Here is a 22,830-nt window from a genome sequence, read left to right on the forward strand (position 1 = left end):
ACTAGTTCCCCCAACCCGTGTGTGCTCTCCTAGGTAATAAACCTGAATGGGGGAGGGGAAATGGTCATGGATCCCAAGGGGTCTCCCTTCTCCCCAGCCTCCCTCCTTTGGGGGAAGGGGTGTCAGATTTCATCGGCTGTTGGACTTTTTTCTGCGGTCTGCCTCTTCTAAACTAATTATAATATGGTAGTAACAATAACAGAAGTTCCCACAGCCTGAGCACCTACTCTCTGCTAGCCACTCGGCCACATGCTTCACATTTCCTTTATATAGGTCCTATGAGGAAGGGATTATCTTATCCCCATTTTAGAGATGGGGCCTGAGGCATACAGAGATGAAGTACCTTACCCAAGGATACACATCCACCAAGTGGGGCAGCAGGATTCGGATCGGGGCAGGCTGTGGGGGAGGAGGGCCCAACCCAGCTAAGGACCACTGAGATGCCACTGAGCCCCCCGGAGGAACCCTGGGTGTGTGTAGGGGTGTGCTTTTCCCACCCTCATTCCCTTTAATCCTGCAGGCCTCCGCCTGTGTACCTCTGTGGTGGGCTTCTGCCTGGTCGGCCCCCCCCCACAGCCTGGCTGCTGATTAATTGTGACTCAGCCCTCCCTGCAGCCAGCTAGTCATATCTGCCCCATTGGCAGCCAGAGGAATCCTTCCTGAGCATGAAATCAGGCCTGACTGCCCCATGGGGGGCCAGGCACTTTAGGTGTGAGGGGCTGGCCAACTGGACCTACAGGTCCTGTCCAGTAGGTCAGGGATACCCAAGAGAATTTCTTCTTGAAGGTCTGATTCCTTCAGCTTCACCTCCAAGGGATTCAGGACCAGAAAGGTTGCAGGAGGGAAGGTCAATTAGGGAACCAAGCCCAGACAGCATCAGGGCCTGGCTGTAGTTACACAGGGAGGGGACTCTCCTCCTACCATGCCCAGCAGCCTGAGACACCAGAGCACATCTTCACCACACCGTAGAACCTCCCTCCCCGACTGACCAGGGTCCAGGGGTAAGCCCAGACCACTCTAGGGTGGATCCCAGATTCTGAAAATAACGCCCCCCCCTCTCTTACACACACACACATATACCCTCTTTCCAGTGACAACAATGGTGTGTGTGATGGACACAGGCACACATGCACACAGCACAGGGGCTGGAGGCCGCAGCCAGTGCCATGCTTGCTAAAGACTCATTAACCCTGACCCCTCTTCCCCATTGATCGAGCCAGCCACAGGATCACTCTGTCACTGCCTAGGCCATGGGGTGAGGTGTCCTCCATGCCACAGTAATTGCCCTCTGCCACCTTGACAGCAGCTGTGGGGACTGAGAAGGTGACTCTATTTAGTGTTCACTGTCTGCCCACGCAAAGGATGGGCCTCTCTCAGAGGCGTGCTGTGTGTGTGTGTGTGTTAAGAATATGTGTCCATGGTCATTTTGAGTGTCCAAAATGAGTGCCTGTCTGTGGTAGCTGTGTGCCCTCAGTCATTATATGTGGCTGTGATGTTTGTGTGAGGGGTGCGAGGCTGAGGATATACATACTGGCAAACACAAAAGCATACATGGACATACACTGAGCATGAAAGCATGTGTGTTCCCTGGACATACCCCAATCATACACACTGAACATTTTACACATGAAAAGTGGCTGAGACATTCCTGACAGCCTGCCTTCCGTTGTCTTGGAGCTGGGTTCTGTGCCCTTTTCCCAGATGGGTAGGGGGAAGCTACTGCCTTCTTTCCCCAACCTCCTCCCTGACTGCACCTCAGGGAAGCAGCAGGCCCAGAGGACCTGGTGAGGAAAGTCTTGGACCCCCAGCCTACAGAGAGGACCCCCAGCCAGAGTCACCAAGGGGACTCAGTGTCATGCCTCAGTCCCTTCCACCCCGTTGCAGAAGCCCAAGAGTAGGCCCAGACTCCAGAGACATGGGCCACCCTGGCAGGCTTACACTCAAAAACACTCATGCTCACAGACACTGGCACATGCTCGTCCTCAGGGTCCTTCCAGGGGGCTATGCACCTGACCACATGCCTGCATGGGCCATCCTGTGGCTGGCATCTCCACCTGTGTTGGGGTGTCTGCTGGGGCGGCAGGGAGGCACCACATCTGGATGCAGGATGGTGTGTCTGTGAATGGTAGAGCATCTGCCTGTTTCTGCGAGTGTGTACGTGAACGCTCGTGTGACCGTGAGCCACTGCTGTGTGAGTGTGTGAGTGATCATAGGCCTGGCTTATGGCTTACCTGGGACGCTGAGCCTGGGGGCATGTGTGCACGCCTCTGTGTGTTCTCACGTGCTTTTGCAGCTTGGAAGGGTGATGGCGAGCCAGGGTGTGTGGGTTTGTGGGCTTATGTACGTAGCGTTATCGTGTGTAACTCTGTGCGCGCGCGCGCTCGTGCGTGCGTGTGTGTGTGTGTGTGTGTGTGTGTGTGTGTGTGTGTGAGCGTGTGCCTGGAAAGGTGCTGCCATGCCGGCGTCTGAGGTGCGCCCCACCTCGGGCTCTTCTGCGGCCCTGCGGCCTCCACCCACCCAGCTGGGAGCGATGGGCAGCCCGCCCGGGGGAGGCCCCGCCCCCTCCGCCCGAGTAAACTTTTCCCAAATCCCCGAGCCGCTTAGGGCGAAGCCGCCCCCGCGGCCTAATCCGCGCCCCCCGCGGATCTGCATAATCGGGTTAGCGGCCGCGCTCCCTCCCGCTCCCGCCGCCGCCGCCGCGTGCGATTCTCTCGCTGTCACTTAGGGAGGCTCAGCGCGATTTGCGGCCTAATCCCCCGGGATCGCTCGGCCGCCGCTCCCCGAGGGGCCGCCAGATTGTTCCCTTCATAATTGATTGACTCTATTTGCCGGATTGGGACTTCAAAGCGCCGGCAGCGCAGGGGCGCCTGGGAAGGAGCGGGGCCCGCGGCGGGTCTGCCGGCCTGGCCTGGCGAGGCCCCTACCCCGGCGGGCGCCTTCCACCCCGCAGCCGGCGGGGCCCGGAGCCGGGAGGTGGGGCAGGAAATTCGCCCGTGATGATGACGGTGGCAAGGACTACGCTGATGAAGTCGATCACGTCGTGACCGCCATCGCGGCGAGCTCTGGGCCGGCGCGGTGCTCAGTGCTTCCTGAGTCCGGGCTCTAGATCCCCCTCACGACCTGAGAGTCTGCAGAGTGTGAATATCCCCCATTTGACAGGTGAGGAAACAGGTTGAGAGAGACCTCTTCCTTCCGGGCACACCTTCTAAGGGCAGCGCTGTGCTAGGTTCTGGGGATCCAGCTGTGAGCCAGGCTGACCCGGCTCTGCCTGCATATGGAACGCTCTTCTAGTGAAGAAGACAAGGGGGCACACAAGAAACAAGTCAAGAAATACGTGAACAGAAAATAAGGCAGAGGGATGTGACAGTCACTCGGGGGTGGGGAAGCAAATTAGCCTGAGTGGTCAAGGAAGGCTTCCTGAGGAGGTGATGCATTGTCTGGAACCTGAATACTAGGGAGGAGCCTGCTCCACGAAGAGCTGGGGGACAGGCCTTGGGGCAGAGCACCAACCCGTAGCAAGTAGTAACGCTGAGCGCGCAACTCAGGCTGCCTGACTCCAAAGCCCAGAGGCTGAGGCCGCACCTTTCCTTTTCCACCTGCCCAGCCTAAACTGAGCCCCAACCTGAACATGGGCTGAGCCCTTAACAGCAATGTCCAGACCCACTCACACAGGCGCCCGCCCAGCTCCACGCTGCCCACTCCACTGCGGGCTCCTGGATTGGCAGGTAGGTGCTGGCCCCTGTGTGCTTCCATATCCCACTGATCAGAGACTGCCTCAGTGGGGAGCCCTGCACCCAGAGCCTCTCTGGAGCTAGGGCCTGCTGCTTCCCCCAACTCCTGAGGAAGCAGGGGCAGGGGCAGGGCACAGGGGAAGCTGGAGGGGGCCCCCTCCCACACCCTGCACAGCCACAGCCAAGCTCCCAGGAATCCCTGGCCCAGACTCGGGAATCCCCAGAAATGCTTAATTAATTCTTGATTACCCACTGTCTCTGCAGCTGCCATTAACCACCTCCCCAGCCTGGGCCCAGTTAGGCCACGTAATTAAATTAGTGCAGGGAGAACACTTCCAGGCAGGAGTAAGGTGCTCCTGCTGGGCCCCTTGGAGGTTCTGGGGGACTGATATGGAAAGGCTCAGAGACACCAGGGGAGCATCCAGGGTCACACAGTGGGGCTAGAACTGGGGCTCAAGTGTAACTCCCTCAAATTAGTTCTGGCTCCCTCATCCTACCTCTCTTGAGACCTCTACTCTAAGCACATTTTATTTTATTTATTTATTTTTATTATTATTTTTTTTTTTGCGGTACGCGGGCCTCTCACTGTTGTGGCCTCTCCCGTTGCGGAGCACAGGCTCCAGACGCGCAGGCTCAGCGGCCATGGCTCACGGGCCCAGCCGCTCCACGGCACGTGGGATCTTCCCAGACCGGGGCACGAACCCGTGTTCCCTGCATCGGCAGGCGGACTCTCAACCACTGTGCCACCAGGGAAGCCCCTAAGCACATATTTTACCTTAAATGTTTTTATGATGACAAGAGATTTGCTTGCTGTCCTTAATTAAATTTATGCCAATTCACTGAGCTTTTGGAGGAGTGGATCTGGGGCAGGAGAGGGGAGACCGGGATGTCCACGGGTAAGAAGCAGGAGATGGAGGTGAGGGGTGCTCGGCATGGAGGCATTTCCCACCTTGGGGATCAGAGGGCTGGGGCAGAGGGAGATGGTGGCAGCAGGGGAGGGAAAAGAGGGGGCACAGTGAAGGACTGAGACTGTCCACGGGAGCTCCCTGGGGGAAGGGGGAGTCACTCTCCTTTTCACAAAAGAAACCAGAGAAAACAGCCTAAAAGAACACCCTGAGGGTGGAAGTATATGAGCCATAAGCCGAGGCAGAAGGGGCTGGAGAATCTGGGCCTATAGAGTGAGGAGGGCCTAGCTGGAGTCTCCACTGCCACATCCCCTGAGCCAGGCCTCCCTCCCTGCATCTTCCCTCCCTCAATCCTGGAGGATGCTGGCTGACAGCCCTCCCTCCCCCAAACCCAGCTCCTTGTCACTTCAGAAAATCAGAAATAAGCCTTAGTGATTAGAGGGAGACGTGAGTGAGATGGGGCTTAGAGGCCCAGGCTCAGGGAGGTGTTAAGAGGCGAGCAGGACTCAGAGTATTAGGGGGGCAGAGCTAATAGCTTCTCTGGATGCCCCTCCCTCCAGGACTATAGTACCCAGGGGAGGAGGGAGAAGGAGAGAGGGAAGGCAAAGCGATGAGAAGATGTGGGGAAGAGAGCGGAAAGAAGGAGCGGAAGGGGAGAAGGAGGCGAGGAACAAGAGGAGTTGATGGGGATGGGGTGGGAGAGACAGAGAGAGAGGAGAGGCAGGCTGGATGAGATTGAGGAAGAGGAGGGAGTGGGACACGGAAGTAAAGGAGAGGTGAAGGGAGATAGTAGATGGGAAGAAGAGAAGTACAAATTAAATCACAAGATGTCATTTTCCCTATTTGGTTGAAAAATAATTTTAAAAAGATAATACCCAGTGTTGATGAGAGCAGAGGAAATGGAGAATTGAGAGTACAAATTGGCACAATCTTGGAGGTTCTGGAGATGGAGAGCATTTTGGCAATAATTATCAGCATTTTAAATATGCATCCCCTGGGGCCAAACAATTCCACTTCTAGGCATCTGTCCCACAGCAACACTGGTCTCTGTGCACAGCCATATAGGGACAGAGGTGGTCGCTGCAATGATGCTTGTCATCCCAAACCTCGGAAACAACTCAACGTCCATCAAGAAAGGACTGACCAAATATATCATGGCGCAGCCACACGGTGGATTGCTATGCACCCAGGAGAAGGAAGAGCTCTGTGCGCTGACATGGAGAGATGCAGCCGATATGACATATTGTTCAGTGAATACAGTAGGTCATTAAACAACATGGGGGCTTCCCTGGTGGTCCAGTGGTTAAGACTCCGCGCTCCCAGTGCAGGGGGCCCCGGGTTCAATCCCGGGTCAGGGAACTAGGTCCCGCACACCACAACTAAGAGCCTGCACGCAGCAACGGAGATCCCGAGTGCCACTACTAAGACCCGGCGCGGCCGAATTAATTAAAAACCAATATGAATAGTAGGGCCCCAATCTGAAATGTTTAAAAAAAAAGAACATTTAAAACTACGTGTGGTGTGTATGTGTAGATGTATAGAATCAAATGTCTGAAAGTAAAGAGAACCCCCGCTTACTGACTGGGATTTATGCGGCGGGGGTAGGGTGGGGATTTAGCTTTTCACTTTGCATTCTTTTGCATTACGCTTTTACAATAAGGTTTTTTCAAACCTTGTGTTAGTTATGTACCAATAATATTTAAGAATACTGCTTTTTTTTTAAGAGGGATGTGGAAGGAAGGGAGGGCAAGAGAGAAGAGTGCGAGGGAAGGAAGGAAGGAAGGAAGGAAGGAGGGAGCGGCGGCAGGGAGCAGACTGGCCCGGACAGGAGTAGCGGTGCCTGCGGGGGGGGGGGGGGGGGGGGGGGGGAGGAATGGAGGGGAGCTACCATGAGGCAGGCCCAAGCACATTCCTTACCTCTGTCCCCATCACGGAAAATCTGGCGGAGGCCTGAGTAATTGAAGGCTAATTGGGTTTTAGGCCTGTTAATGCTCCTGTGAATGTTTGCACTGAGGAGAGCCAGTCTATCCGGATAAATGACTCCCCGTGGGACTCTAGGGTGGGAAGAGACGCAGAGGAGGAAGGGCCTTACAGATGATGAGCCGGAGCGAAGAGCTTGGTAGCCCACGCTGAGGGGGGGCGGGGCGTGCATGGGAAAGTGGAAGAGTCCTTGCACTTCTGTGGGGTGGGGGAAGTGGAAGGGAGAGGCTGGTTCTGGGAGGTTCTGGGCCAAGCCCTCGTGGGAGCAGGATCTGGGCAGGCAGCAGAGAGGGCACCAGGAGAGAGGCCAGGACTGGTGACCCCAGCCCAAACCCTCCAGACTGCAGGGTGGGGGTCTGGTCTCCAAAGGGAGTGAGGAGATAAGTCTGGCCACCAGGGATAGGCAATGGGGGTGCCACCAGGGCCTCGGCCCACATCCACGAGCAGGTTATTTGGCTCACAAAGGGATGGGGTCCCTTTTAGAACTATTTCCTGGGCTGGGCTGAAGTGGGCCCTTCATACCCACCGGAGCATCCTGCACCTCCAGGCCCACATCACAGCGCTCCCACCCAGATTCCCCACCACTGAGTCCAGCTCAGGAGCCGTCCAGCAAAGAGGCAGCTGGCCCGCTGGGCTGAAGGGTCTCTGAGGCTCCCCATTCTCTAACCAGTGGGCATTGTTGGCTTCTGACTGTGGAAGCTTAGGGAGGCTCCATGACTCTGGCGTAAACGTATCGCCAGCAGGGAAGAGGCCAGAGGAAGGGTGGCACCTCTAGTTCTCCCTAAAGAGACCAGCTGATGCCAGCGGAGGCACCGTGAAGGGGAGTCAGGCCCAGGCAGCTAAGGAAGAGAGAGGGAGACCCTTAGCCTAGAAAGGTTTTGTTTGGCAGAATAGCTGCCTGGGGGAGCTCCGTGTGCCACAGGAACTGGAAATCCCAACTCGACTCCAGAGGAATCCACGGTGAGGCCCTTCCGTGGGTAATCCCCACCCTCGATAATCCCTCTTCTCCAGGGGTCAGGAATACAGGATGTGCTTTCAAAGGATCAGCTGCACATTTGTTTGCTTCTCCTCCTCCTCCTCCTCAGGCCTGACTCGGGGACTTGGGCCCCTGTAACAAGGCAGGGAAACATTTAATGAGTTTGTATTCCCGGAGAGCACGGTGACTGACAGCCGCCCCGGGGGTCACCACTCTTCTTGTCCTGGAAGAGGATGCAGCAGCTGCTGGGCTCTGTGTGTGCGTGTGCGTGCACGCCTGTGCCCCGTGTATGCACACCTGGGGCTGGGCTGGAGAGGGACTGGCCAGGAACACCCTTCCCACAAACAGAGGCCAATGGGAGGGTCTGGGAAAGGGGAAGGGTGTTGGGACTGCTGTCCCTCCTGGGGGTACCTCTAGCCACACGGCCCAACCCTCCACCTGGTCTCCTCAGGTCACCCTCCACACTCAGCCCGGGCCAGCTTGGTGGGAGGGAAGCCTGAGGCTGCCCGCAGTGGGGTTTGAAGGAATCGGGTGGGGGTGGGGGGGCATGGTCGATGTGGAAGCCTGCGTCTGCATGGGTAATGAGGCCAGGGACTGGCTTGTCAATAGCATTTAAATACTTTTCTCCCATTTTCAAGCCAGACTGAATTATTTATTTGTTTCTGGTCAATCGCTGGTAATGTCATTAGCATTTGTCCATCAAAGGTAGGGAACAGAGGGGAGTGGTCCCCCTCAACTGACCCCCACCTCCCAAACTGACTCTCAAAGGTCAATCCGTCCAGTCCCCTAGCCCTGCTCTCAAGTTACCGGAGGACCAGAATTTCTCAGAGACCTTGCTTACGTCCAGGACGATCTCTGTCCCCATGTGCCACAGCTTCCAGCCTAATGGAACAAGGACCCATAGTGGATGTCCCTCCTATTCTTCTCACACACACCCCGTCATTAACTTAGAAACCCAGTCCTCCCACGTTCAGGCATCACAGTGACTGTCTGACCCTTGGGAGAGCAAGCCAAGCCTGGCAGTGGAGGACCTGGAAAGACGGTGGTGGGGTGGAGGGTCCTCGGGCAGACAGTCTGGGTAGGGTCTGCCTTTTCTCTTGGTCCAGAGCCTGGTCTGCTTCCTCACACTCAGCTCCTAAGGAGCGTCCTTTCTTGCCCCACAGACTAGGCTTCCCAAGCAGAATTCTGCTGCTCCTCTCAGACCAGGTTCATAGGAAGTGACCTGCTTCCTCCCTCAGATTAAGCTCTCAGACCAGGTGCTTTCTCCTCAATCAGCTCCCTGGACAGAATCTGGCTCCTCTTTCAGGCCAGGATCCCAGACTGGGTCTCCAGGGCAGGACCTCTCTCCCCACTCAGTCCACAGGATGCCTACAGCATTGAAACCAAAGGGGCCAAGGATTAATCCCCAGGGAAAGGACTGCCGGTCCTCACCCGGCTGGGCTGCAGGCATCTAGGTCAGGAGCTCCGGAATCTAGGCCCTTCACTGATCAACCTAATCTTCTCTCCCTGACCTTGAGACTTTAAAAGGAAAGTGAAGGGTGAGACTTCTCACAGAGATGGGGGCTTACGGGGAGTGCTCTGGGGAGCAATGCCCCCAAAGCGATGAGGGACAGGACTGGGCAGAGGGAGAAGCTGAACTGTGATGCAGCTGCAGCGGCGGCCCCAGCCAACCCCACAGAGAACTCTGGTGCTGGGATGGCCTTTCAGAGTCGCCGCAGATGGAGGGAGAGGGGCCAGAGCTTTGTACTCCTGCATTGACCAGTCATCCTGTGGACTGTGCCCAGGGAGAGGGCATAAACTTGGGGGAGGCGGCTGAGAGCAATACCCCGGGGAGGAACTTGACCATGAGCCCTCAGCAGCCCACACTCCAGCGGCTGCAGGAATGATGCCTCGGCCCTCAAGGAGGATCTGGGCAGCCCTGCAGCACACACTATTGGCTCTCTGGGCAGCATGGATCGATGGGGCACCAGGAGTCTCAGTGGGATGGCTCAGTTCATGGACATGTGGGTAGCTATGAAAATCAGGCACCATGGCTAGCCAGGGCAGTTCGGGTGGGCACAGCAGGATGAGAAGGTTTGGGGTCACATGAAGGGCCAGGGCAGTGTTGGGGACAAGGCATTGATGGTTGGGGGACCCCAGTGGACCCAAAGTTTGGAGGACGGGCGGGGGTCTTCTGTATGCTGCTCTGGCCTGGGCCCAGGCTGGGCCTGGTGGACCGGGCAGGTCTGAGCACCCCGGGTGGATGGGAAGAAGCCCCCCTACCCTCAGAACTGCCGGCTCCTCAGTCACTAAGCAGGATTAGCCTCCTCTTCCTCAGGAGGAGGGGTTCTGCTCCTGCATCAGCCACCAGCTCTGGCCCTAATCCGCCTCGCTTTCTAATCCACCCACGACTTTCTCAGGCATTAACGTTGGGCTCTCAGCTCCCTAAGCACCACCCTGAAGATGGGAGCCAGGCTCTGGAGGGAATTAGGCCAGCCTCAGAGGACAGCTCTGCAGACAACTGGGGGGAGGCTGAGAACCCACCCCGCCTCTCCTCCTCTGCAGCCCACCCCGCGTAGACAGGGCCCAGGGTCTCACAGGGGTCTCTTCCAGCTAGAGCCAGGTGAGGAGGGGTGCAGAGAGGGGCTGAAGAGGATCCCCTAGGAGAGGTGCGGAGCCTGGAGGTGGTGTGGACAAGGATATGAGGGTAATCACGACCCGGCAGCGACAGAGGGACAGGAGAGTTCAGGACCCTCTGTGTCATGTGAGAGACTGGAAGGCCAAACGGAGGCCAGATTGCGTAGGGCCTTGAATTCCACCAGCTGAGGAATTCGGGCTTTACCTTGGGGAGACTAAGGAGTCACGTGGGGAAGTGGTAGTATTCAGAGCAACTGCTCTGGTGCTTGTGAAGGACTCGGGGAGAGGGGTAGAGACTGCGGGTGAGAAGGCTCTTGCAATGCCAGTGACAGGCAATGAGACCCAAAGAGGCCCACTGCCCAAGGTCACCCAGCACCGGCTCCCACTGCGGCGGGACAGCACAGCGCCCCGTGTGGTGGCAGGGGCAGGTGCAGCCCCAGCCAGGTTCAGGGGCTCCGCGTGCACCTTTAAAGGAATAGCTGGGGGTGCCCTGGGGAGGCGAGATGGAGTGACAGCCCATCTGCTGTTGGCAGCTGCCCAACCAGGGCTCTTAACTGTCCGTTATTCCAGTTATTCGAATCAGGTAGCAGCAGCCTGACTGCAACACAGGACAGAAGGAGTGGCTGAGTGAGCAGGACCTTCACCTGCCCCAGGACACCTCCCTCTAGGGGGTGGGAGACCCGTCAAACCCACTCCAGGCTTGTGAGAGCAACCATACACAGGCTTCTTTCCTCTGAGAGGGGCCCAGGCAGGGAGCTGGGAAGGCAGGAGAGGGTGTGAGTCCAGGGGCGCCCAGGTCCTGGAAGCCAGGAGGGGCCCATGTCTGCTCATGAGCTACTTCCTGGGAAAGCCCAGTTTCCCTCTCTCCCCTTCACACCCCCCTTCCCCACCCCATCCCAGGCTAAGTTGTCTGCAGATATTTCAATGGTTATTAGTATTCATTAAACCAGGTACTTACTAAAATTCTCCCTACCGTATCCCTTGGGCTGGGAGGCCCATTTTTTACAGATGAGAAAAATGAGGCTCAAAGGGAAGTCCCTTTTCCTAGACCCACACAGCCAGTGACAGCGCAGAAACCAGGGAAGCAGAGAGGAGAGGACGGCCATCTACAATCCAGCAAAGCAAAGCGGTGCAGTGGTTACAAGTGTAACTGTTGCCGTCTGACGGGTCGGGGTTCACATCCAAGCTCTGCCTGCTGATTTCGAGCCGGGTCCCAAGCTTCTCATTCGTAAATGAGTTAATAATGCCAACTCACAGGCCCCCTTCAGCAAATAGACACACAGTGTCCCAGTGGGAGCCTTGGTGCGGGCTGGGGAGACACAATTGCTGTTGTCGCCACCCAAGGCCACTGAGTGGGCAGGCAGAGGGCAGAGGCTGGTTCTCAGCTCTGTCTGCTTCCACAGCTCTCAGATGCACCTGCCCGAAGGTGGTGGCAGGCAGCTGGGGTCCCCAGGCTCCTTGAGGGGGGTGGGCAGTAGGGCCGGTGAGTGTCGAGCGGGTGGTGGGGTGTTGAAAGCCTGGGAGTTCATCACGGCAGGCCCTCGCGTTGGGCCCTGCTAATGAGCTTCCACCGGATTATCCGCTCCCACCTCCCGCTCAGTTTACTCTGTCAAATCGAGTTTGCATTTTAAATGGGAATTTGACAAGACGGGCAATTTGTCTGCTGACGAGGTTAATGGGTGCTAGCCCTGCGGACTGAGGAGGGAGAACCCCTGCCCCGGCACAGCCTGGCCTCTGCCCGGATCAATGACCCCGGCTGCTGCTCTCCCTCCACTGCAGCCACTCTGGGCCTCCCACTGGCCAGAGGCTGTCCCTGTGTCTGGCTCACCACCTCCAGGCAGTCTTCCCAAAAGTACCCTGCCCTGGGCCACCGGCTACTGCTCAGGCTGGGTGACATTCCTTCCGCCTGGACTCAGGGCTCCTGAGGGCTGGGCCATGTCACCTTTCTAAGACTAATGGCCTCCCCTCTCAGGCCCAGGTTCCCAGGGCAGGACCAACTTTTCCCTCACTGTTGGGCTTCCAAGGGCTGCACGGTGTCCCCTCCGTCCCGCCTCCCTTCCACTTCCCTCTCCCATATGGGACTTGAAATGGAGCCAGGAGGGCTGGCATTGCCACATCTTAAGTTTCGGTGCTGAGATATGGCTGGAATGGTTTGAAAGCCATCACCTCCGAGCTTGGGGCCCCATCTAGACTAAGCCCCAATGTTGGGGCTCACAGGGGAGCTGGGGAACCCGTCTGAGACTTCCTGATGGAGCCTGGCTTCTTCGAGCCACCCCCTCCAAGGCTGAGCAAGAACCCAGGTTTCTGGGACCCCAGCATGAGCCCAGGAGTGGCACCAGGCCAGGGTGGACTCGGGCTATGGAAGAAGACGCTTCAGCCTCCCCTCCTCCCTGGGACCCGGCGCCCTTGCCCGCCCCGGCTAATGTGCCACAATTACCTCCTAAGTGCCCAAACAAATGTGGCTGCTGGGGAAAGTGACACGGGCTCCAGGTGATGGATTCGTGCCATCGGGGAGCCGGGCAGAGCGCGCCCCGAGCGGGGGGGCAACACTAATATTGTATCAGCGTCGGCGCCGGCGCCACGAGCCGGTGATGAATATGTGTCACTTTACACGGCGCACACTCGGGGGCCTGGCTGCGCAGGCATGGAAAATAGAGTGTCTGGGATTAATGATATTGAAAATGATAGCAGATTGGAAATGGCTTCGCCCGCCCGACCCGCGGAGATGGAAACGTACCTCACAGCTATCTGCCCGGCCGGGCCCCCCTCCCCCCTCTCCACCAGCCGCAGAGGCCCACGCACGGTAAGGACCCTGCGTCCCTTTCCCACCAGCAGCTCCTTGGGATGGCACACATGCGGGTAAACCTGTGTGCAGAGACACAGGCATCAAGGAAATCTCAGCCCCTGACTGACCTTTGACCTTGGTCCCAGATGAGCCTGACCCCAGTGAACCTTGACCTTGGCCACAGACCAAGCCCTGACCCTGGTTCTAGCTGAGCCCTGTCTCTGGCCCCTGATTGAGTCTGCTGGAGCCTGAGCCTCTCACAAGACCATGAGGGCTGGGGCAGTGGAGCAGGGGGAGGTGCAGGGATGAGACAGGAGAGTGTGGGTCACTCAGCATAGTGCATCCCCTGCTGGAGGGCAGCTCAGAGCCCAGTTAGTCGCTCCATGGTGTGGACTTCTGAGTCAGCAAGCAAGGGAACAGGTGTCTTGTCCATTGATGTCATTTTTAACGTTTAATTATGTTGTTTCATGACTGTGTCTGCACACATAAGTGCTTGTAGTATTTGTACATGTGTGTGTATATGTGTACACCTGTCCACGAATATACCCGTGAGGTTGTCTGGCATGTGTAGGAATGTGGGTACTGGGCCTGTCCCTGTGTGTGCCTTGGTGTGTACAGGCATCTATGGGGATTCTGTGTATGCATGTGAGTGTGCCTTAACTTAGGCACTCTGTGCAGGGCTCTGAGTAAGCCTGTGGTAAGAGTGTGCGTGTGTGTGTGCGTGTGTGTGTGCGTGTGCCTGTGTATATATGCTTACCCACAGGTGGAGGGACTCCTGTATGTGGGCTTCAGTCAAGGAAAACTCTTTTATGAGGCCTGATCCTAATCCCAGGCTAAATTCCCAACATCAGGGCAAGATGCCTTTCCCTGTTGGAATGAAATCTATCCCGCTGGGGTTCTAAATTTGCCAGATGGACAGCAACCCTGAGATCATCAGTCCAGCCTCAACATCCATTCCAACGTCAGTCCCAACACACCAGGGTAAGGAGGATTCACCTACATCAACATCATTCATTCATTCATTCATTCATTCAATAAGTACTTCTTGAGGATTTGTGATACGGCAGTTGCTATCTTTGAGGAACAGGACAAACATGGTTCTGACTTCGTGGAAGGTACAATCCATCAGAAGAGATAGATACTAAACAAGCAAAGAGATAAGTCAATGAATAATGACAGAGTGTAAAAAGGGCCACAAAATAAATATTCAGAAGGCCACAACAGAGTTAACAGTGTGATCAACCCATCATTAGATGGAGTGGTCAGGATTGGCCCCTCCGTGCAGGTGACATTCGAGGTGCGGAATGAGGAGCCAGCCGGGTGGAAAGAGAACAGTGAGTGCAAAGACCCTGGGCACATTCTAGCCCCTGTCAGGAGAGAGAAGCCAGGGGAGGCACAGGAGGGGAGGATGGGGTCAGAAGAGACTAGGCCTAGGAAGCCAGGGTGAGGAGTTTAAGTTTTCTTTTCAGTGGGATGTGGAGTCATTGGAGGGGTGAACCAAGAGAGTGGTATGATCATATCTGCATTTTAAAAGAAACTGGAGGTGTTGAGAGTAAAAGCAGGAACCTTCCAGGAGGTTCTGGTATCAGCACCAGGTCCAGGAACCATGTCCTCCCGGCACCGCCAGCATCTCTCACATGCACCATCATTAATACCACCAGCTGGTGCTTCACTGAGGCCCTCCCGGCAGCATCTGAGGAACTAGGGTCCCCATACTCTCCCCGGTCCTGCCATTACACCACTGCCTGGACCCCCTCTGCTACACTCTTCATCCTATGGGGTCTCCTGGAAATGGTCTCTCCCCCAAACCACCTGAGTCTTCCTGGCCCTTCTCTCTTCCAAAGACCAGGATTGGGAAATCTAAAAGCTGCTCTGAAGATAGCAGGAGGGGAGGAGGGGGTCTTACACTGGCAGTGAGAAGCCCAGATCTAGGAGAGCCTCCAATTCTGAAGGTCGAGGCACGACTCCCACGCAGACCACTCGGAGCTGTGGGAGCTCTGAACACCACCACCCCCATCCGCAAGTGTCCCCACAGGGTTCTAGCAGATTTGTACCACCCAGGGAACAGCCCCCAGTCTGTCTGCCCCCTAGGCTGTGAGCTGCTGGAGGGAGGAATACCAGGTGTCTGATTCCCCACTAGCACAGCGCTGGCATGTGGAGGCCCACAGGAAACCTGAGTGGAGGGGAAGGACTTGCAGCAAGTCCCAGGGGGTGGGGCGGGGAGTAGAGCTAGGTGACCTGACTCCACCTCCAGAGCCAGCACCACACCTCCTGCCCTGGTGCCGAGATGGGCACCCCCTCCCCGCCACAGGCTTCCTGTTGGTGGCGACTTTTTTGGGAGGGGGCATTAAAAGGGGGCTGAGGTCTCTCGTGGCTGCTTCTCTCCCCCTCTCTGCTTCATTCTCTTGTCTTCTGCTCACTCGCTTTCTCTCTCAAGTTCTCAATCTCTCCTGGTGTCTCTCCGCTCCTTTCTCTCCCTCCTTCCCTGCCTCTCTCTCCCTGAGTCATTTGCAGAGCGGAGATGGCCTAGCCCATCTGGGAGCGAGAGCGCGGCCGGTGACGGAGGCGCAGGTAATAGCCAAGTGGAGGAGAGAGACGTGGAAATTTATGACATTGAAAATGACTGAGAGAGAGAGTGTGTGTGTGAGTGTGGGAGAAGGAGAGCGTAGGGGGGTGGGAAGGGAGAGAGAGGGAGCGCTTGCGCTCTCTCAAACACACACACACACACACACACACACACACACACACACGCACACTCCTGCCCTACCCCTCCCTCCAACCTTGCAGAGAGGAGAGGACATGGGGGAGAGAGCTGCCAGCCCAGAGACAGACAGGCAGACAGACAGACAGTGGGTAGGGGTAGGACAGGGAAGGCAAAGGGAAGGAGGGGGAAGAAGAGGGAGGGAGACCAGGAGACAGCGAGGCTGAGGACCTCTTGGGGAGAGACAACCCGAGTATCTGGCTGTGGTGCCTGCTTCTCTCTGGCCTGGTCCCCACTTCAGAAGCTCGCATCTGAGGGTGTCCCCATGGCATATGGCAGCAAGGAGTCTGGAGTCCAAGCTGGAGATTATCTAGGGTTGAGGCTCAGAAAGGGCCAGAACGTGCTCCAGCAGGTCTCCCTCCTCCTAGCACAGCTGTTTCCCCCACTCGGGTGCTGGGGTGAGGGGAGCCAGGAAGTGGATGGACTAGCTCTTGTGAACACCCACGACATCTCCTCCCCGTGGACCATGGGAGGCAGGAGAACGGCCAGAATGACCTGCCCACAGGGACTTCCCCGGTCCAGTGGTTAAGACTCCATGCTCCGGGCTTCCCTGGTGGCACAGTGGTTGAGAGTCCGCCTGCCGATGCCGGGGACACGGGTTCGTGCCCCAGTCCGGGAAGATCCCACATGCCGCGGAGCGGCTGAGCCCGTGAGCCATGGCCGCTGAGCCTGTGCGTCCGGAGCCTATGCTCCGCAACAGGAGAGGCCACAACAGTGAGAGGCCCGCGTACCGCACGGGTTCGATACCTCCTGATCGGGGAAGTAAGAGCCTACATGCCACTCGGCCAAAAGAAAAAGAAAAAAGAAAGACCTGCCCATATCCTCTTGAAGTCAGAGGAGAATCTGTTTCCTTGGGGGTGTTAAGCCCCTAATCCCCTCTGCCCTAGCCACACCTAGACCACTCAGGATGGCACTGCTGGAGACAGGAGTAATTAGACAGCCTTCATAGAACTGCACCCCCATCCCATGGCCACCCAGACCCAGCAGGCTACACTCCAGTCGCATCCTCAGCTCCATTCTGCTACCTCCTGGCTCTGATGCTGCTGAGTCCCCTCCCAGTCACCAGACCTTAACCCTGGGCTCAGCTCTTTGCTCAGATTCCTTCCTTCTCTGGGCTGAAGTTTCCTCATCCGTAAAATGCCTGTGCGCATCCTCCTTGGGCCAGAGAAGCAGTGCCAAGGCTCAGGGTGAACTCTGGTCCACCTAAGTCTAGAGATTCTTCTCCATTGGAGATTTGGGTCATCTTAGCTCTAGAGACGCTCTCAGCAGTTCTGGCTGACTTTGTGGGGGAAGGTGGAGGAGACAGGACTCCCAGGCAGCCTCCCACCACAAAAACCCAGCCATCTCCCAAGGCAGCCGACATATCAGGTACCCCAAGGGCAGAACCCTCTGCGCCCAGGTATAGACAGAAGGCTGAGGTCACACAGCTGAGAAGGTCTAAGGCAAGCCCTAGTCTACTAGCCCAGGCCATGCACCACGCCCCTTGCCCTGCCGGATGTGGGCAGGACAGGTGCCTTAGGGCTCTGGGAGACCTTGCCCCCATTCCCAGCAGCTTGCGGCCTAACTCTGAACAGGGGTCCAGGTTTCCCCAAAGTGAGAATCACTCCTCACTCCATGGCCCTGCCCCCTTCTCCCTGCCAGCCTTACATGAGGCCCCTTTCCCTCCCCTCTCTTCTCCTTCCTCCTCTGCTCTGTAGCCCTCTCTGCTGGAAAACTTTCTTGGATTAATCCCTCCTAGAGCAGGGCATCTGAAGAGATGGTAGAGTGCAGTAGTTGAAACCATAAGCTTTAGGGCCAGAAAGTCCCCTAATCACCACTCTGCCCTCTGGCTGGGTGACCTTGGGCTCTTCGTTTAATGTCTCTGAGCCTTACTTCCTCATCTGGCAAATGGAGATATAAATGTCTGGCCCCAGGATTCTGATGACGATCACATGAAATCATGAATGTAAAGTGACTGGCACAGAGGAGGTGCTTGGCAAATGCCAGCTGGCATCTGGCCCCCAGCACCGCATCTAACTGTGTCTTAGCTTTCTGCTGCACTTAGAGGGATGAGGGTGAGAGCTGAGGGTGGGGAGAGGAGGAAGAGCAGCCAGAGCTACAGTGGGAGAGACTCAGGGTAGCCCCAAGAGGGACCTCCCCATTCTAAGACCCTGGAGGAGGCCACATTTCAACAGACCCGCCTGGTCCAGTCTGTTCTGAGGCCCGTGCCCTCAGCCTAGAGGCAGCTCCAAGGCAGCAGCGGTCGCTCTGTCTGGGGAGGAGTGGGGGAGGTGAAGAGTTCACTAGGCCCAAGGGCTGCAGGCCGAGGGCCTCCCACCCAGCCCCCCATGCCCTGGCCCAGCCCATTGTGGCCGCATAAAAGGTGACGGATGGTTAATGGGGGAGATAACAGGATTCATAAGGGAAATGTATCGGTCACTCTGGTGGTATAAATATGTTTATAGCGGACCAAGGGGAAATGAAGAAGCCCTAATAAATCACTGGGAAGCCACCAGCCAGTAATAGGCGAGCAGCCGCAGGAACCCCGGCGTTGGCGCTTGTGGACACCCCCTCTGGCTGCCAGCTAATGGCATGGCGGGGCTGCAGGCTCATCAGGCCGGAAGCCGGCCCATGCACACTGTGGTGGGAACAAGACTCCACAAGCCGCCTCTGCTGGACCTGAGCTATCCTGCCCAACTTGCTGTGGCCCCCTCCGTAGACCTGGGCTCAGTCAGACTGGAAGGGCTGAAGGAACAGGACAGGGGTGCACAGGCCAAGTCTGGGAGGCCCCGTGGCATGGGGGTTAAGGAGGCTCTGGAGTCAGACCTGACTTCAAAACGACGCTACCACTTCCCAAACCCTGCCCTGCTTTGAATTTCCTTGTCTGCAAAGTGACTTCACAACCTCAGAAAGCTGTTGAGAAGAAGAGAAAGATAACCCACTAGTCACAGCACTTGGCACCTGTAAGCCTCAATAGATGGGAGCTATTCTTACTCTAGGCAGGGTCTTTTCCTCTGAGGGAAAGTGCTGTGCAGATGTGAGAACACTCATTTTACACTCAGTGTAAAAGTGATTGCACTGTCCCCATTTTATAGGTAAGGAACCTGAGGCTCAGAAGTTAAGAGGCTCTCAGAGGCCACACAGCTAGAAGAAAAAGGCTCTACTTGATTTCTAAGCTTAGACTTTTCCCTCTGCCGTTTAGACCCTGCCCCTTCCTCCTTCCTCCTTCCTGGGGGTTCCCTGTCCCCACCCACTGCAGAAGAAGAGGCCCTGAAGCACTAAAGGCACAGCCCTGGGGGCTCTGGCAGGAATTTGCTGGTGCTGGTGAGCCAGGCCTCAGGTCTCCTGCCGCCAACCCCTCCCCTCCCTGCCACTGCTCCTGCCCTCCTCTCACTCACCCTCTGCACAGCAAGGGCTGGACTCAGTTACTGTGAACTCGCCCTAGCACCAAGGTTGCTTGAAGCCTTCCATGTGATCAGAACAGAGTGCTTTACACCTGGCCTTTCCCATCCAAACTCTGGTCCTTGGTCACATCCCCAGGCCAGACCAAGGTCCCCTCTAGCCCAGCTCACTCCTTGATCCATTCATTTAGCAAATACTTACGCCTCTCCCTTCACAGGGCACAATACTAACCAAGGCCCTGCCCTTACGGTACTTACTGATCACATGGAAAAGTCACACCTGGATCATGGAACATGGGGTGTGTGCTGAGGCTAAGGCAGGCAGGGCAGCTGGGGAGGCCTGGAGTCAAAGAATGAGTAGGAGCCCAGTAGGAAAAGCATTTCCAGAGAGGGAACCACTTGGGTGAGAAGCTGGGAGGCAGACAAGACTTCCTGAGTCCGCTGGGGTTGGTTTCACGTCTTCTCTTTCAATGCTGAGAGGCCGCACAGACACCCGCGCATCAGGCTCTGTCCTCACTTTGTCCCTGCTCTTCACCCACTCCTCCTGGTGACCTGACAACACGGTGTCCTGCCAGGACAGGCCCCTCTGCAAACTGTGCTCCTCACCCTATCACACTCTGAGCCCCAGATCTACCCCCAGGGCCCCAGGAGTCCAGCCTCCCCCAGCACAGGAGAATTGGACCCTGGGGGAGAGGGAACGGGCCTCTGCGGTCCTGGGGCTTCACCTCTCCCGCCCCCGCTCAGGGGAGAAGGAACCAAGCTGCCTTTGCCTGTCAGATTCTTCGCGCGTTTCTCTAGATCTCAGGCTTTCGGTCTCGCCCTCCCGTCCCAGTTTCTCTCTCCCTGTGTCTACGGGTCTCTGGATCTCTTTCTCCCAGCCTCTCTCCCCGTCGTCACTCTCTCCCTCCCGGTCTCGGGCCCCGACTCTCCAGTCTCTCCCTCCCGAGGCCGGGCGGGGGAAATCGCTCCGTAAATAGGCGGATGGCCCCAGGCGCTCCGGGCGCAGACACTCGTTTTTAGAGCCGGTAATTGACTCCTTTCAGTTGATAATTCATGGCTTGCATATGCGCTTTAATGCGGGCGCCCGGGGAGGGCGGCGGGCGGGGCGGCCAGTGCGCGGAGCTGCGAGCGACGGAGCGGCCAGGGAGCCAGCCTGTCTCAGGGAGGGTTGCGTCCGGCCGTCTGTCCGTCAGTGTGCGGGCGGGGAGGGCCGCCTCCGCCGGGTCTGTCTGTCCGGCCCAAGGGAGACCTGGCGCGGGGATATACCCGATCGCGGTGGGTGGGGCGCAGAGTCCCGGACAGCCGCTGGGCAGCGAAGCGAGGCTGACCGTCAGAGCCTTGGAACTGAATGGGGAGGGGACGGACACCCCTTCCCCTTGCAGCCAAAGGGGAAACTGAGGCCCAGAAAGGAGATAGGTCTTATCTGCATCCCACAGTGCAGAAACTGGACCAGAACTCAAAGGGTCCTAGTCAGGGGCCTCAGTCCCAGCCTTTGTAGAACCAACCACCCCCTCCCCCCGGGAAATTTCCTGTTACTGAGCTAAACTCCTCCCCATGAGTGAACCAACCTCAGGCTCTCAGATTGGCTTCCCCAGGAGGAGCTGGCTCTTCCCCGGGAATTCTGGACACAGACTCCTAGACCTGAACCAGCCTCTATCCCCATTGTGACTCCCAGGCTGAGGAGGGGCAGCCCATGTCCTCTTCCACCTGGCCTTCACCTTCTGTGGATGTCTCATCCTGAGGCCGTGTCATATGTAATCGTTATTTCCAACCTACAGAAGAAACTGAGGCTCAGAGAAGCTGGGAGACTTGCCCAAGTCCTCGGAGGAGGCAGAGCCGGAACCTGGACATGTGGACACTCAGATGAAGCCCTCCACGATGGAAGTATTGATGGAGTGGGAAGGGGAGAGGGATGCGTTGCCCTGTCCCTGGAGGTCCCATATGCACCCACGCAGGCCTCAGAGAAGCCCCTATGAAGAAAGGCTCTGAGGAAGCCAATGACCTGCCCACAGTCACACAGACCAGGGAGTGATTTCAGCTGAAGATGGTGCTGGCAGGAAGTGAGAGATTAGAGGTCAGCACAGGAGATGGAGCTGGGACTGGGGAGAAAGGCAATTGTTGACCCCAAACGTCAGCTCAAGAGAAATGAGAGAAGCCCAGCCTGTAGGGAAGTCTTGCCCAGGATGAGGTTTCCCACTTTGCCCCTTGGGCTGGTATCTGCCACTCCCTTTCCCCAGGCTGATTTCAGCCAAAAATAGGATCCTGCCCCCATCTCCTAAAATCTGCAAATGCACCTGGCTTATTCCTGGTCCTCCAATCTCCACCAGCTAGTTTCCTGATCTGCGATCTGCGCAATGGAGTTAAGTCTGGGAAAGACCTGATGACGGGAGTCGGCCAGGTAATGTCTGGACTGTGTGAAGCTCAATGCTGCCCCCTGGTGCCTAGACTGGTGCAGCCAGCGGGACGCAGGGAAAGGAGGCAGGAGGCACTTGAGATAGAAAACTTCTCTGCCCCCCACATCTCTGAGCCTCTTAGACCTCCCTTTTATGGGGGAGGAGGGACAGAGTAGGAGCGACAGAGCAGGAGCCAGCCCTACGAACCCTGACTGAGGGGGAACCATGAGGATCCTTCTCCAGCAGAGATCTCAGACTCTGCAGTAGAGCCTGGAGAGAGAAGGAGGCCATGGTGAGGTCAGCAATAGCCCTGTCCAGCCTACACCTGAACAATCCAAATGATTCCTTCTATTGTAAGTAGAGTCAGGGCTGCCTTTCTGGTGTGATTCCTGGGGTCTCCATCTTAGTTAAACTCAGGCCTTTTTCTGCCTAAAATCCCATCATTTGTGTTCAGAGGAGGTACTCAGCAAATGTAGGACAGATGGATGGATGGATGGATAGATGAATTCCATTCATCTGCATTAAGATATTATCTCCTGGGCTTCCCTGGTTGCACAGTGGTTAAGAATCCGCCTGACAATGCAGGGGGACACAGGTTCGAGCCCTGGTCCGGGAAGATCCCACATGCCGCGGAGCAACTGAGCCTGTGCGCCACAACTACTGAGCCCGCGTGCCACAACTAGAAGCCACCGCAGTGAGAAGCCCGCACACCACGCAGCAACGGAGACCCAATGCAACCAAAAAAAAAATAAATAAAAAAGATATTATCTCCAGGAAATCTGGGCTATCAAACACAGGGAGGAATGAGTTCATTAGTTTGCCGGATTGATTGGAACTAGGGCTACAAAGAGGAACGGGATAGAGGAAGGGGAAGTTTTGATGGGGGAGAACCTCAAGAGAGTTCAGGTGGAGGGAAGATCATGGGGAAGTTGGAGGGCTCAAATAAGGCTTCCTGGAGGAAGTGGCATTTGAAACAGGGCTTGAAGGGCAGAGAAAACCGTGGTGATGTTTATGTAAAGAGAACAGTATGAACAGAGGCAGAAGCACCCTTTGTGCTGGCAAGAAGACTCCCATTTGAGGGAATGGAGGGAGGCTGTGCTATGGTGGAGCCATGCCACAGGAGGCTGTGGAGGCCCTCAGGAGGTGCTGGGTGTCAGGCCAAAAAAATCAGCAGCTGGGGGACTTCCCTGGTGGTGCAGTGGCTAAGAATCTGCCTGCCGATGCAAGGGACACAGGTTCGAGCCCTCGTCTGGGAAGATCCCACATGCCATGGAGCACCTAAGCCTGTGTGCCACAACTGCTG

At 56.8% G+C, this 22,830-nt stretch overlaps 1 long non-coding RNA gene across 3 annotated transcripts; it reads left to right on the forward strand.

The window, feature by feature from the left end:
* Positions 1–2,605: 2,605 nt before the first annotated feature.
* On the forward strand, positions 2,606–22,319 carry LOC141276151 (uncharacterized). 3 transcript variants are annotated; one of them, XR_012325218.1, is made up of 5 exons: positions 2,606–3,159; positions 3,605–3,725; positions 20,913–21,018; positions 21,462–21,532; positions 22,086–22,319. It is a non-coding gene; the product is annotated as an uncharacterized lncRNA (long non-coding RNA). The 3 variants fall into 3 exon arrangements; XR_012325214.1 differs by having other exon boundaries at positions 20,913–21,532; XR_012325213.1 differs by having other exon boundaries at positions 20,913–22,319.
* Positions 22,320–22,830: the final 511 nt, after the last annotated feature.

This window comes from Tursiops truncatus, chromosome 1 (assembly GCF_011762595.2).
Source record: "Tursiops truncatus isolate mTurTru1 chromosome 1, mTurTru1.mat.Y, whole genome shotgun sequence".
NCBI lineage: Eukaryota > Metazoa > Chordata > Mammalia > Artiodactyla > Delphinidae > Tursiops > Tursiops truncatus.